This window comes from Miscanthus floridulus, chromosome 1, assembly GCF_019320115.1.
Source record: "Miscanthus floridulus cultivar M001 chromosome 1, ASM1932011v1, whole genome shotgun sequence".
In the NCBI taxonomy this organism is placed as follows: Eukaryota; Viridiplantae; Streptophyta; class Magnoliopsida; order Poales; family Poaceae; genus Miscanthus; species Miscanthus floridulus.
This window is the reverse complement of record NC_089580.1, coordinates 10,838,078-10,853,675: the sequence shown is the minus strand read 5'-3', so window position 1 is coordinate 10,853,675 and position 15,598 is coordinate 10,838,078. Positions and strand designations below refer to the sequence as shown.

Sequence of the window (15,598 nt, the reverse complement as noted above, 5' to 3'; positions counted from 1 at the left end):
GGTCGAGGAAGGGAGATGAACAGGACAGGGTCGCACACTCTCCAATCGCGTGACGGGACACGCATTATCTGCCCCCTTGTTGAAACGGTGGATTTTTTTTCTTTTCCCTAGCCGATCCAGAAGCTACACAGCCCAAACGCGCCCTTCGTCACGTCGTGAATTGTGATCGACCAAAAACACCCAGCCGAGCAGGCGAGCACTGTGCATCGACCACGATTTGAAAGGTCGGCGCGGCGGGCTGCACGCGGCTGCCACAGCCCACAGGCCATGCGCCCATGCGAGAGGTCGAATCGACCCGACAAGGCGACGACGACGGCAGCCTGAGATCTCTCGCCCGACAGGAGATCTCCTGCGACCGCTAATCTTTCTCGGCTCCACGACCGTGCATGGGCTCGGACTCCAAGCGCAGCGGGGCTGCCTGCACGGCGCATGCCCGGCTGGCGGCTGCCAAGCCGGGCCTGTGGGGCTGTGGCCTCGTGCCCTCGTCGCTGGCTCTCTCAGACTTGGCTGGATGGCCGGCGGCATGTTTTCAGAGTCACCGACGTGTGGGGTCGACCACTAGCGGGGTCCATGTGTCAGAAATACGGCGTGGCATCATACCCCGTGCCGTGCCGTGCCGCTTGGAAATCGCTTTGTCTTCGTTCTCTTTCCATCCGCACCGCAGCCTTTTATTATGCGAAACTGAAGCGACCACGAACCACGTCTTCGTCGTCTCACAGAACAGCCTCTTTTTGCCTCGGTGGGTTGTGCTCTGCGTGCTCTAGGGTTTTCCGCTATGTCCACGCGCGGCGGCGGAGGGGGCCGGCGCGGAGGTCGGGGCGAACAAGGAGGAGGCCGTGGAAGCGGGAGCGGCGCCGGTGGTGGTGGCCGAGGGAGGCCCCAGTCCCCGCATCCGGCGGCCGGGCCATGGCCAGCCCCAGTCCCCGCATCCGGCGGCCTGGCCCGGGCGTGGAGGCTACTCCGGAGTACCTCAGCAGGGGCGCGGTCAGCAGGTGACAGCGCCGGTGCCGGTGCCCTCCTCGGCGCCGACCCCGGCGGAGGTTGAGGCGATGAGGCGACAGGTGGAGAGGAAGGTGGTGGTGGCCGAGGCGCAGGCGGGGCCGCGCCAGGGCTTGTCGTCCTCACAAGCACCGGCGCCGAGACCGGCAATGCAAGGGATGTCAGTTGGCATCTGTAGCCCGTTGTCGTTCCCAGCGCAGTCTCCGGCGTCATTTCAGGCACCTGCGGTGCGACCGGCCATGCAACATGGGAAGCTGCCGGGTCATGTCGCACCGGCAGCGAGCACATCGTCGTTTCCAGCGCTGGCGCCGGTTCAGGGCACTACGCCCGGGCGACCGGCCCTTCAAGGGAAGCCGCCGGGTCAGGTCGCACCGGCAGTGCGCGCATCGTCGCTCCCAGCGCCGGTTCAGGGCCCTGTGCCCGGGAGACCGGCCATGCAAGTGAGGCCGCTGGGTCAGGTCGCATCGGCAGTGCGCCCATCGTCGTCGCTCCCAGCGTCGGCGCCGGTTCAGGGCCCTACGCCCGGGCGACCGCTGATGCAAGTGAGGCCGCCGGGTCAGGTCGCACTGGCAGCGAGCCCAACCTCGCTCCCAGCACCGGCGCCGGTTCAGGGCCCTGTGCCAGGGCGACCGGCCATGCAAGTGAGGCCGCCGGGTCAGGTCGCGCCGGCATCGGGACCGCAGATGCAAGGGAAGGCGCCGGCCGGTCAAGTGGCGCTTTCGGCGCCTGCAGGCTGCCTCCGGCTTCGAGCAAGGCGATGGTGTTCCCCGCGCGGCCGGGGTACGGAACCGTTGGGCGGAGGTGCCGGGTGCGCGCCAATCATGTCCATGTCCAGCTCGCTGACACGGATATCTACCACTACGATGTACGTATACATGACCCCTATCTGTGTCTAGTTGCTATTCTTTGCTTCAGCGCCTTGCAAATAGTAATCCAACAAAACCCTACATGTTTCGAGAAAACCACAGTTTTCATCTAAATTTGCATCTCTAACAACAAGTTCAATCGGTATATTTATGTCTTCATTTCATCAGGTGGCGATCGCACCAGAATCGGTGTCACGGGCAAGAAATAGATGGATCATCAACGAGCTCGTTAGCTTGCACAAGCAACACTTGGACGGGCGGCTTCCTGTTTAATTATGATGGAAGAAAAAGCCTGTTCACGGCAGGTCCGCTGCCATTCAAATCCAAAGAGTTTGTGCTCAACCTAACAAACCCTGAGAGAGCAAGCCAGGGGTGTGTTTGAATCCCTTACCATCCAAAAGCATGTTCTATGCATTATTCTTGAATATATGTTTATGTGTGCTAATTAATCGTTTGATGACGACTTGCAGCGAGAAAGAGTACAGGCCAGCTGCAAAAATTGATATGTACAGCCTTAAAATGTTCTTGGCAGGCAGGAATCGGGATCTGCCACAAAACACTATCCAGGCTCTGGATATTGCTTTGAGAGAATTCCCAACTGCTAGGTAATGCATCCATGCACTTCAGGCACAAGCATTTCATATTTATCATTGACTTATGAATTATGAAGTGGTTTTAATTCTTTACTTCAATTCCGGTGGCAGGTATACATCGATCTCAAAATCGTTTTTCTCACCACAAGCATTTGGAAATGGTGGGAATCTAGGAAATGGTGTGGAATGCTGGAGGGGTTACTACCAGAGCCTACGCCCTACACAGATGGGGTTGTCCCTTAATATAGGTAGAGTTGTGAGCTTGTACCTAATGCTTTCTGCCTTGAATTGCTTGCTGCTGACTTATTGTTTCCTTTGTGTATATACATGATGGTATTGTAACTTTTACATCGACCTGTCGCTTTGCCATGAATTGTTTTCAAAACACATGCTTCTGAATTAGAAAGAATCCATTATTCTCATATTTGAATAAGTCCCTTCTATACCTTTATTATTAATAGCTAGGGCTGCACAGGCTAGTTTTTGTTATCATGCTAAATGTTAGTCTTCGTACTGTACAAATACACTAAGATAAGAGCTTGGTGCATAATCACAACAAAGTATATGAACTCCAAAGTGTAGCTAGTTTAGTTGAGCCATTTGGATTTAACTACTAACTCAACTAAAATTTTGATACCCTTCACCAACCATGCAAAATATTTTATACACTTTAAAATATAAATTCTGAAAAAATCAAGTAATCAACAATGTGATCAGATATAAGTACATATGTAGCAGCCATAATTTATAGCATAGTTTTTCCTTTTTCCTGCCTACTATAACAGTATGGTTTTATTTTGTATTTTGAGTTATAACACATCTTCTTCAATCTGATGAGCTCCATGTTGATAATTGTGTTATTAAAGATATGAAGTTTTTGTTGTTGAAAACCTTTACTTTTGATTTTGATGAAATTTATATTTCTTCTCTCAGATGTTTCTGCAACGTCATTTTTCAAGGCTCAACCTGTTATTGACTTCGCAGTGGAGTATCTGAACCTCCATGATACTTCAAGGCGTTTGTCTGATCATGATCGCATAAAAGTATGGACCATATAGCCTTTATCTTACAATACCCTAATTTAATTGTCTGTATGATTATTTCACCATGTATCACGACGTGTTTTTTTTTGCATCACAGCTGAAGAAAGCACTTAAAGGGGTCCGGGTCGCAACCAAGCATAGGCATGATATATCCATGCGCTACAGGATTACGGGGCTAACCTCAGCTCCATTAAATGATTTGACGTATCTATTCTACTATATCTTATTGCATTCCATTTATGCAATCACATCATATCCTTAAATATTTCTTTTTGTGTATACAGGTTTGATCAAAATGGCACAAGGATATCAGTTGTGCAGTACTTCAAACGACAATATAACTACTCCTTGAAATACACTCACTGGCCATGCCTTCAAGCTGGCAGTGCTAGCAAGCAGATGTATTTACCTATAGAGGTTGCAATTTATGCTTTTTTCTTTGCCAATTCGATTACTCTAACACTTTTACGACAACTATTTCCATGAATATATTTATCAACCTCCTAGATATACCGATCTATTCACATGTTATTATAACGTTCATACTTATATGCAGGTTTGCAGCATAGTTGAGGGACAACGCTACTCAAGTAAGCTGAATGAGAATCAAGTCAGGAATATCCTGAAGTTGGCCTGTGAGCGACCATCAGAGAGGGAGGGTAGAACTTTGGAGGTGAATATCGTCACTAAGCCTATTTGTGACTTCACTTTGTAGTTTGTATCTTTTGGGTGTTTCTTTTATTCACGTTTTTTAAAGTGAATCCGTTGCGTCCATTCTCAGGTATTCCATAAGAACAACTCTGACGACTCTTATGCAAAAGAATTTGGCCTTAAGGTGATGAACCAACTTACGTTGGTTGATGCTCGAGTGCTCCCAGCTCCAAGGGTAAATGTGTTTCTTATTTTTGAGTATGAAAGAACATCTTTTTTCTAGTTGCCATCTACTAACAATCAACCAATATTTTTTAGCTTAAATACCATGACTCTGGAAAAGAGAAGGTTTGCAACCCTTCCATCGGACAATGGAACATGATTAACAAGGTATCATGTCTTGTTGTTCTAATCTCCATGTCTTTCCTTCACATAATTTTGTCTTATCATTCATGTTACTCGGTTTAGTTGATTATTTGGTTGGTAAAACTTGTCTAGTCCCTAATTATGTCAACAAATGAAATAATTATGTATAACTGCAATGGATCTATTAGTATTAGTAATCTATATATATGTATCTTATCTTGGAATATTTGGTGACATTTTCAGAGAATGGTTAATGGAGGATCTATCAAATGTTGGGCATGTATAACTTTCGCCTCTTGTATGCATCCAAATGATATTGGGATGTTTTGCGAGCATCTTGTCGGCATGTGCAATAACATTGGCATGGTAAGTCTACCTCTAGATGGCACTTCTCACACCATCAAATATGGTAGTGTCGGTACAGAAAGTGATCAACATGTAAATATTTATAATTTTATCGTACGTTGTGATCGGAGGTGGCCTAGCACTCAATGACACAGGGTTTATACTAGTTCAGGCAACGTGCCCTATGTCTAGTTTGAGTCGGTCGGTGACTTTATTCCTGAGTCCAGGTGCTCGAAGTTTGTAGTGGGTTACAAACGAGAAGGAGAAATATGGGGGTACAGGAGGTCCGGTCGGACTCTGGTCCGAGGAGCCGAGAGTGACGGGAGCCCTGCTATGCGCTAAGTGTTCGAGCGTGTACTCGTGGTTTAAACCTGGAGGTTCTGTTGTTGTGGACTAGTGAACTTGATCGATCGAATGAATCTACCTGTTGGAAGAGAGTGCATCCCTTTTTATAGATGAAGGTGATGGCTTTACAAGCGAGAGGGAGGAAGCACATATGCTACTAAGCCTTGTTGCCCACGCCGGCGGGTACAGGACGATGGTAGGCGCCCATAATACTATTGAATGTCAGATGCACGTGGGAGGTTGTGTTGTCTTCTTCGGGTATGGCAGACGTCGGCGCCTACCACACTATTGATACCTTGAGGCATGCAAGGGGTTTTACCATGTTCGCCTGGTATGGTAAATGCTGGCGCCCACAACACTATCGATGGCCAGAGGCATGTGGGAGAGCCTTACAGTATGGGAGTTAATGACGCCCACAATACTGTAGGCGAAAATGTCGGCGCCTACAATACTGCTTGGATTCTGTCGCGCCAGGGAGGTCGCAGAGTACTGTTTCTACAGGTGTACTGGGCACGGTCCCCGATATTTCGGCTTGACTTGTGCGCCCTGCCTTACTTTCTCCGTCTGTTTTCTGGTCCTTACCAAGCGGGCGTCCCTGGTCGGTTGGTCCTAGTCGGCTCGGATCGCGCCAGTCGAAGAAGAGCAGTGAGCATGGGTTTGGTGTATCTCGGGTCGGAGATGCGGGTCGGAGTTGGAAGTAGTGTTTTGGCCAGGCCTTTCGGTCGAAGAGGCCGTCCGGAGGTGGGTTGGAGACCGAAGCGAGCGCTCCGGTCGAAGAGGTGGGTCGGAGTCAGAAATGGGCGTCGTTCCTCCTCAGCCAGGCCTTCCGGTCGGTGATTGGATCGCCCTTCTGGCCTGTCATTTAGGTACTTGGGCCGGCCCATGAGTTGTGCGTTGTTTGCAATGTTGCCTGCTGGGCCGAGCCTTTGTTGGGAAGTCGGTCCATGAGAGACCCCGGGTTTATGAACCCGACAGGAGCCCCTGAGCCCCCGGGCGATTCAGGTAGAATTGTCTGGGGATTTTTATCTTGACGGCCGGTGCGCGCGAGCGCATCCACGGGTGTAGCCCCCGAGCCCCCGGGCGATTTAGGCATAATTGTTTAGGGGGGTTTCATGTTGCCAGTGGGGGAGGTTTTGTTTCATCAGTGGGGCGCGTGAGCGCACCCATGGGTGTAGCCCCCGAGCCCCTGAGTGATTTGAGCAAGATCGACTGGGGTTTTGTCAGCGGGCGTGTGTGTGTGTTTTTTAGTCGAGACGGAGTCATCAACCAAGGCGTCGTTGCGTAGCCGATTTAGTTAGTTTTAGGGATCGGGCGAGACAGAGCTCGTGGATCCTGGCATCGATGCACGCCGTGGGATCGAGGCAGTTAGTTTAGGGATCAGACGAGACAGAGCTCGTGGAACCTGGCATCGGTGCATGCCGTGGGAGTCATGGATCATGATGGGGCAAGTTTGGGGTCGCAGACCCCGGCGTTTGGTGTGCAGTCGGGGTGTAGCCGAGGGATGGGGCAAGTTCAGGGTCGTAGACCCAGGCGTTTGGTGTGTAGTCGAGGCGTAGCCAAGGGATGGGGCAAATTCACGGTCGCAGACCTAGGCATTTGGTGTGCAGTCGAGGCATAGCCGAGGGATGGGGTGAGTTCACGGTCGCAGACCCAGGCATTTGGTGTGTAGTCGAGGCGTAGCTGAGGGATGGGGCGAGTTCGGGGTCGCAGACCCAGGCGTTTGGTGTGCAGTCGAGGCATAGCTAAGGGATGGAGCGAGTTTGGGGTCACAGACCCAAACATTTGGTGTGCAGTCGAGGCATAGCCGAGGGATGGGGTGAGTTCACCAAGGGATGGGGCGAGTTTGGGGTCACAGACCTAGGCGTTTGGTGTGCAGTCGAGGCATAGTCGAGGGATGGGGCGAGTTCAGGGTCACAAACATAGGCGTTTGGTGTGTAGTCGAGGTGTAGCCAAGGGATGGGGCGAGTTCGGGGTCATAGACCTAGGTGTTTTGGGTGTCTTGAGCCCTCGAGCCCCGTTGGGCTTTGGTAGGGGTCAGTTTGAGTTGTGTGCGTTACCCCATCCTTGGTTTCTCACAACCAAAGGGGTTGAGCTTTATCGCTTGCCTCGATCGCTCGGGCTCAAGTGACATGCTCGGTGAGCTCGCTAACGGGTATGATCGAGTGGAATCCGGGTCCGTCGTTCGTGATGGGGTTGGCATAGCCCTTTTGTGACTTTCCACTGCTCCTTTACCTGCAACCTGGCATATGCCTGGGTCATTCTAGAGATCGACCTGGGTGGCCCGCTGGCCTCCCCTTCGATGGAGATTCTGTGGGTTTGGTAGAGGTTTAGGAGCGAACGAGAAGGTTGAGATGACCCTATCTGCTTTGGGGCAGACTGGGCGAGGGCCGCACGAGGCTCATCTATGTTTTCTCCCCTAGCTCTGTTTGATGCGAGGCAACCTCGAGCCATTTGTGGGTCGGCCTTCGAACCCCGGTCGGTCGTTGCTCATGTTTGAATGAGGCAACTGCTGATTTGTGACGCAACACGGAGAGTTGTGATGCATTTTGCCGCATGTGCGATGCCTTAGTTCTCGAGCCCCTGGGCGATTCAAGGCCCAAATCGTCTGGGGGGCACGGACGTATGGAATGAATGCGTGTATGGATGTATGAATGATTATAAAGAAATAGTGGGGGTTGGTAAGTTTACCTTGATGACTCGAGTGACGGGGTTTGAAGAGCTCCAATCGGAGATGTCCGATCGAGACCCGTGCTCGTCATTCGTGACAGAGCCGACATGACCTTCATGGGGCGTCCCTTTGCTCCTTACCTGTCTCTCCGTGTTTTCCTGAGCTGTTCGATCAACTTAGGAAGTCTGATGGTCTCTCCTGGCGGAGATCCTATTGTTTGGGTTTTTTCAAGTATAGCCTGGGAAGGTGGAGGGCCGCCTGTGAGTGGTGGCGTTTTGGTGCCTACACTCGGCGTGCGGTAGTGGTGGGCCATACCTAGGCCATGTCTCGTCTGACTAGGCACCGTTCCATCGGTCAGTATGCGTCCCACCGTTTCACATCCGCATTGAATGGGGGAAGGGGGATAGTGCATGTATTTGCCCTTCTTCAGCTATCGTGTTTCCTTTTTAAATCGGTCAGTATTTGCCCTTCTTTAGCTATCGTGTTTCCTTTTTAAATAGGGGAAGGGAGAGGACTTCTCGTCGTAGTCTTTTGCCTGTTCTCCAACCATTGCCTTTCCTTCTTCCTTCTCACCAACAGTGCATGTATGTCGTGGCGGTTCCTAAGTGAGAGAGAGACTAAGCGAGGGGGAGAACTCATAGATCCCTTTATGAATCTGGAGTGTAATGTTGAGATGGAGGTTGTCTGAGGTGGTGCTGGACGTCTTTGCCTGAGGAGGGGTGGCTTCCGCCAAAGGAGGTGGCGCACTAGATTCATTTGTGAGGCCTTTTTTAGGATGGAGCCATGCGTGGATTCTTTTCGGTGGATTTTCACCGGGTGAGCTTTGTCGGAGGGGAAGTTGCCCAGGACCATGCTGGTGGAGTGCTTTGCGCCTACAACTGCTCAGGTTGGCTAGTTCATAAAGTTTGATGAGATATCCTCTAGCCATGGTGGCCATACCTTGGTGGCTGCGTCCCTGCCCAAGAGCTGCCTCGACTGCATGAGAAGGTCAGGATCTCCATGTTCTTTTGCTAAGCATCTATGGGTGCGACGCCCTTGAGGTACCTGTTGCGCTCGTTGAAGTCGAGGGAGCAGAACCGGGCGGGTCCCTTGAGGTACCCGTTGCGCTTGCCAAAGTCGAGGGAGCGGAACCGGGCAGGGCATGGCTTCTCCTTTGGCGTCAGCCGATGTCGTCGAGCGGCCACAGTAATATTTGGAGTAGAAGTAGTTAGAAAATGTAATAGTTAAGTTCATGGGTGAGCCCCTATGTGAACAGTTTTAGTATTAATGAATACATCAGTTCTATTTTTGTGACAGAACCACTATCTGTTCCTTGTTTTTATCCTAGCATAGCTTTTGTTTTTATCCTTTCTTTTTCGCACCTGCCCATTAGTTCCATAGGCTGCAGCTTTTAAGAACCTGGGCATGGCCCGCGGGGCTTGGCTATTCGTAATCGTAGGTCGTGGCAGGGTGCGTTCAGTTAGGAGTAAGAACAAAGTCACGTAGGGCAATAAAAGGAATGGAATGCGCTTCCATTCGGGGACAAAGTTGTTACCATGTGATAGTAAAAAAGAGAGGTAGTATTTAGAATTGTACCCTCATTGAGCCCCCGAGTGACCCGGGCTGAAAGTGTTCGGGCTGGGGTGCTTTACAGAAGCAAGTGTTGACTAAAAAGCGGTAAGACCAAATTTAAGGGGAAAACAACATAGCTGTTCAATGTTCCAAGTGTTGGTGAGAACATTGCCGTTGTTGTCCTCCAGTCGGTAGGTGCCCGGTCGAATCACTTCAGTCACCGTATAGGGTCCTTCCCATGGTGGAGAGAGTTTGTGTTTTTCCTTCGTTGATTGGGTCCTTTGGAGTACGAGATCACCGACTTCGAGTATCCTCTCCCTGATCTTCCTTTCGTGGTACCTATGGAGAGTTTTCTAGTAGCGAACGGAGCAGATCATGGTCATCTCACAGGCCTCTTTGAGCTGGTCGATTGCGTCTTGCTGAGCCTCCATGGCTCGGTTGCGGTCGAAAGCCTTCACTCTCAGGGTGCCATGGTCGAGGTCAGAGGGCAACACTGCCTCAGCTCCGTAGGCCAGGAAGAAGGGTGTGAACCCTGTGGATCGGTTTGGGGCTGTTCTCAGGCTCCAAAGGATCGCTGGGACCTCTGCAACCCATCGCACTGCATACTTATTGAGTCGGTCGAAGATGCGTGGCTTAAGTCCTTGGAGGACCATTCCTTTGGCATGCTTGACCTGATCGTTAGTACGTGGATGTCCGATAGAGGCCCAGTCGATCCTAATGCCGTATTCATCACTGAAGTCTAGGATCTTTTTTCAGTGAAGTTAGTCTCATGGTCAGTGATGATACAGTTAGGAACGCTGAACCGATAGATGATGTCGAGGAAGAATTTGACTGCCTCTTCCGAGCGGATGTTGGTGATGGGTTTGGCCTCTATTCACTTGGTGAACTTGTCGACTGCTACAAGTAGGTGAGTGAAGTCGCCTGGGCCCTTTTTGAGGGGTCCTACCATGTTGAGGCCCTAGACCACGAATGGCTAGGTGATGGGGATGATTCGAAGTTCCTGTGATGGTAGATGAGTTTGACGAGCATAGAATTGGCATCCCTCACACCTGCGGACGACCTCCTCCGCATCTCGTAGTGTGGTGGGCCAGTAAAAACCTTGGCAAAAGGCTTTTCTGACCAGTGACCTCAGGGCCGCATGATGTCCGTAGATCCTGGCATGGACCTCGAGGAGGAGCTGCTTTCCCTAGTTGGTGGGGATGCACTTCATGAGCACCCTCGATGGACTCCATTTGTAGAGTTCATCACCGAGCACGACGAAGGTCTTGGCGTGTCGAGCGATCCATCGGGCTTCAGTCCTTTCGAGTGGAAGTACCTCCTCGAGGAGGTAGGCGAGCAGCGACGCTCACCAGTCGGTTTGATCGAGTGCCAATATGGCGATGTCAGCCAGTGACATCATCATAGAGGCACTAGGGTCAGAGCCCCCAAGCATCGGCTTGGCGTCGGTTCAGAGCCCTCGGGCACCGGCTTAGCATTGGGGTGTGTCTGGATCAGACCTTCCAGGGTGTCGGCAGATGGTTCATGGAGATCATTGATGAAGACCCCGCTCGGGGATGGATCCCGCCTGGCAGCCAATTTTGCGAGAAAATCGGCGGCATCGTTGTCCTTTTGAGGGACGTCATGCAGCTCGATTCCCTAGAATTTGTCATCGAGCTTGTGCACCTCTTAGAAGTATGCCGCCATGAGGGGGGTTTTGTAGGAGGACTCGTTCATGACCTAATCGATGACTAGCTTTGAGTCGCCACGAACGTAGAGTCATGTAGCACCGAGTTCAATGGTGATGCATAGTCCGTTGATGAAGGCCTCATACTCCGTGGCATTGTTTGAGGCTAAAAGTGGAGGCGGATGGCGTAGCGGAGCCTACTCCCATCTGGGAGATCAGAACCACTCTAGCTCCTGATCCGGGTGCCATGACGGACCCATCGAAGTACATTGTCCAGTACTCGTGGGTGACGTCTAGGGTCGGTAGCTGGACCTCCATCCATTTGGCAACAAAATCCACGAGAGCTTTAGACTTAATGGTGGTACAAGAGATATACCTGATGTCATGGCCCATGAGTTCAAGTGCCCACTTGGAGATCCATCCCACGGCATCACGGTTGCGGACGATGTCTCCGAGTGGGTATGAAGTGATGACCGTGACTTCATGGTCGGTGAAGTAGTGCAGGAGCTTCTAGGTCGCCATCAGCACGGCGTTAGGAGCTTGTGCACTTGGGGGTACCAGACCTTGGGGTCAGTGAGTACCTCCCCGACGAAGTATATGGGCCACTGGACCTTAAGGTGGTGTCCCGGCTCCTCCCTTTCGATGACCAGGGCAGCACTTACCACATGATTGCTGGCCACGATGTAGAGGAGGAGGGGTTCTCCTTGTTTAGGAGCGACGAGGATTGGGGCCAATGTCAGGGGCGCTTTGAGGCTCTCTAGAGCCTATTGAGCTTCCTTAGTCCAGACGAAGGCGTCCGTCTTTTTGAGGAGCTTGTAGAGTGGCATCCCTTGTTCACCGAGCCAAGAGATGAATCGGCTCAGAGCGGCCAGACAGACGGTGAGCCTTTGCATGCCCTTGACATTGCGTATGGGGCCCATGTTGGAAATGGTCATGATCTTTTTAGGGTTGGCCTTGATGTCATGCTCGAACATAATGTACCCTAGCAGCTTTCCCTTTGGAACCCCAAAAACACATTTCTCAGGATTCAGTCTGATGTTGAACCTTTGGAGGTTTGCGAACGTGGCAGCCAAGTTTGCGATCAAGTCACAAGCTTGAGCTATTTTGACCACTATGTCATCAACATAGATGGCGATTGTTGGTTTTGGCCGCTCAGCTTGATCAGGATGATCGTGTGGGTCGATTTGGTCGGCGAAGCATTGCTACATGCACCTTTGGTAGGTGGCGCCAGCATTCTTCAGGCCAAATGGCATGGTTACATAGCAGTACGAACCATATGGGGTGATGAACGAGGTTGCGAGCTGATCAGACTCTTTCATCACGATCTAGTGATAGCTCGAGTAGGCATCCAGAAAGGAGAGGATCTCGCAACCCGAGGTGGAGTCGACTATCTGGTCTATGCGCGGCAAAGGAAAATGATCCTTTGGACATGCTCTGAAGAATCCGGCTGATGAATCCACATTTCTCGGTCTTCTTTTTGACAAGAATGGGATTGGCAAGCCAGTCAGAGTGGAAAACCTCTCTGATGAATCTGGCTGCCAGGAGTTTGGCGATCTCTTCGCCTATGGCCCTTCGTCTCTCATCATCGAAGCAGCGTAGGCATTGCTTAGCGGGCTTCAAGCCCGGGATGAGGCACAATGCATGCTCGGTGATGTTCCGCGGTTTGCCCGGCATGTTAGATGGCTTACATGCGAAGACATCACGATTGCCTTGTAGGAAATCGACGAGCTCGCATTCCTATTTGGCCGGGAGCTGGGTCCTGATCTGCACTATCTTGGTTGGGTTAGTGGGGTCGATCCCTACCGCCTTGGTTTCCTTAGGCGGGCGGAAGGCCATTGAGGAGGTTGGTTTGTTACAGTCTGGGACTACTGGGGTCAATGACTCCGTGAGCCGCGTTAGCTTGGATGAGTTGATGACCGTGGTGGCGAGCTCAAAATGCTCGCGGTCGCACGTGTAGGCGTGCGAGAAGGCGCTGCTCATGGTGATGACGCCGTTTGGTCCCAGCATGTTCAGCTTGAGGTAGGTGTAGTTGGGGATTGCCATGAATTTGGCGTAGCATGGCCGCCCCAAGATGGCATGGTAGGACCCTAGGAAGTCCACCACTTCGAAGGTGAGGACCTCCGAGCAGAAGTTGGCATGGTTGCCAAATGTGACGGGCAGGTTGATATGCCCGAGTGGGTATGCCTACGCTCCTAGGATTACCCCATGGAAGGGGAGCCTGCTAGGCGGAGTTCCAACCGAGGGATGCACATGGCGTCAAGGGTGTCGATGTAGAGGATGTTGAGACCGCTGCCTCCATCCATCAGCACCTTGGTGAGGCGCTTCTTACGGACGATGGGGTCAACAATGAGTGGGTAACATCTCGGTCTCATGACATGGGAGGGATGGTCCTTCTGATCGAAGGTGATCGAAGATTCCAACCAGCTGAGGAAGGAGGGGACGGCTGTCTCGATGGCGCATGCCTCCCTATAGTGCACCTTGTCGGAGATCAGGGAAGCCATCTCCATCCTTGCCCGTCACACCTCCTTTCTTGGTTGCTGACTCTTTGCCGTCTCCTTCCTTTGGCCCACCGGCCTATCGGAGGAAACGTTGAGGAGCTCGCAGTCCCTGTAGAGGTGTTTGATGGGGTAGGCATGGTTGGTGCATGGGCTATCCATGAGTTTGTTGAAGTGATCAGGCAGGCCCTGTTGGGGCGGCTTGCCCGTACGGTCAGTTGCGGCGACCAACGCGGTGTTGTTCGGTCGGCGCCGATCCTTTTTGTTCTTCTTGCCCCTCTATGTGGAGGGGCCCTCATCTTGGTCCGCGCACTTGGCCTTACCTTTGTCCCAGCCTCCATTGAAGACCGCTTTGATCGCCTCCTTGCCGAAGGCATGGTTAGTGGCGATGTCAAGCAGGTCGCGGGTGGTACGGGGCTTTAGGCAGCCAAGCTTATGGATCAGGGACTCGCAGGTCGTCCCAGAGAGGAATGCGCTGATGATGTCCGTGAAAGCATCTAGGCCCCTAGTTGGGTTTCGGTGATTAATGACAATACAAGATTATTGTGACTAACATGTGTTTTGCAGATGCAATTAAGTTAGGTCCTGGTAATGGCAATTGATTGGGCAATCATGGTTGTCATGCCCCTACGATGGAAATCATTTCGGTTTTCAAAGGATGGATGACAAGGTTAAGGATGGACTAGTTCTAAGTGTCGTTTGGTATTGAAGAGACACTTTGAGTAGTTTAGGACTTTGTTTTTCCTTTGGCCGTACTATTAAGGGGGGTATGGACGGGTAGCTTGACCTAGGTGAGTCTTGTGAGTTAGGTGTGGTGCACACTTTTTAAAACTAGCACTAGGTAGCTCCTAAAACCCCTTAGATCAATTGGAGCAAACTTCATTCACATATGATTACGAGTTAGAAGTGAATGGAGAGTCAAATGCTGACCGGACGCTCGTTCCGATGTGACCGGATGCTGGCGTAGAGTCCGATCAGTTCATTTGATCAAGGTGAAGTCATCTGGAAGTGACTGGACACTGAGAGGTGAGTGACCGAATGCTGGGTCCTAGCGTCCGGTCGACTCCAGTAAGGTCCTAGAGAGAGAGAATCCTGATCGGACGCGTCCGATCAGTGCTGACCGGACGCTGTCCTGCGTTCAGTCACAACTTAAACACTAGGAGTCGGGGTGAACTGACCGGAGCGTCCGGTCAACATGACTGGAGCATCCGGTCACCCCGTAGAGGCATATAACAGTTTGTTTTTCAACCGGGGTTATAAATACTTTCTCTATTCGTGTGAGGGGGCACTTTTGCTCATTCCAATAGCTGAGAAACACCCTTGAGAGTACCAAGAAGAGCAAGGTCCTAGTGAGGTGATTGAGATTTGAGAATCCAAGAGTGAGACCTCATTTGTGAAAGCAAGAGTAGCAAAGTGTGCATCCACCCTTCTCATTAGGCTTGTTGTGGTCAAGTGAGAGTTCGTGCTTGTTACTCTTGGTGATCGCCATCACCTAGATGGCTTGGTGGTGATTGGGAGCTTGGTGATCATCCGATGGAGCTTGTGGATGACCCAACTCAAGTTATGAGCGGTTGTGGGTGATTCACCGTGACAGAGTGTCAAAGAATCAACCCGTAGAGAGCTACACCCTTGCGTGGGTGCTCCAACGAGGACTAGTGGAGAGTGGCGACTCTCCGATACCTCGGCAAAACATCGCCGCGTTCCTTCTTCTCTCTTTACTTTGAGCATTTACTTTGAGCAGTTAGATTCCTGTCTTTATATTCATAGAATTGCCATGCTAGAGTAAGATTGGAATATAGGTTGCTAAACTTTTGTGTGGTAGATCATTAGAAACACTTTCTAGGCACAAGGGGTTAATTGGGCTAAACGTAGGGTTTAATTATTGCAAAGAATTTTAGAATTAGCCCAATTCACCCCCCCTCTTGAGCATCTTGATCCTTTCAATTGGTATTAGTGCCTTGTGCTCACGTATTTAGGCTTAACCACCTAGAGAAATATGTCTCATAAGGATGG

At 51.3% G+C, this 15,598-nt stretch overlaps 1 pseudogene; it reads left to right on the top strand.

Annotated features, from left to right (window-relative positions):
* The first annotated feature begins 775 nt into the window (after positions 1–775).
* LOC136542745 (protein argonaute 12-like) overlaps positions 776–15,598 on the top strand; it is a 249,583-nt pseudogene continuing 234,760 nt past the window's right edge.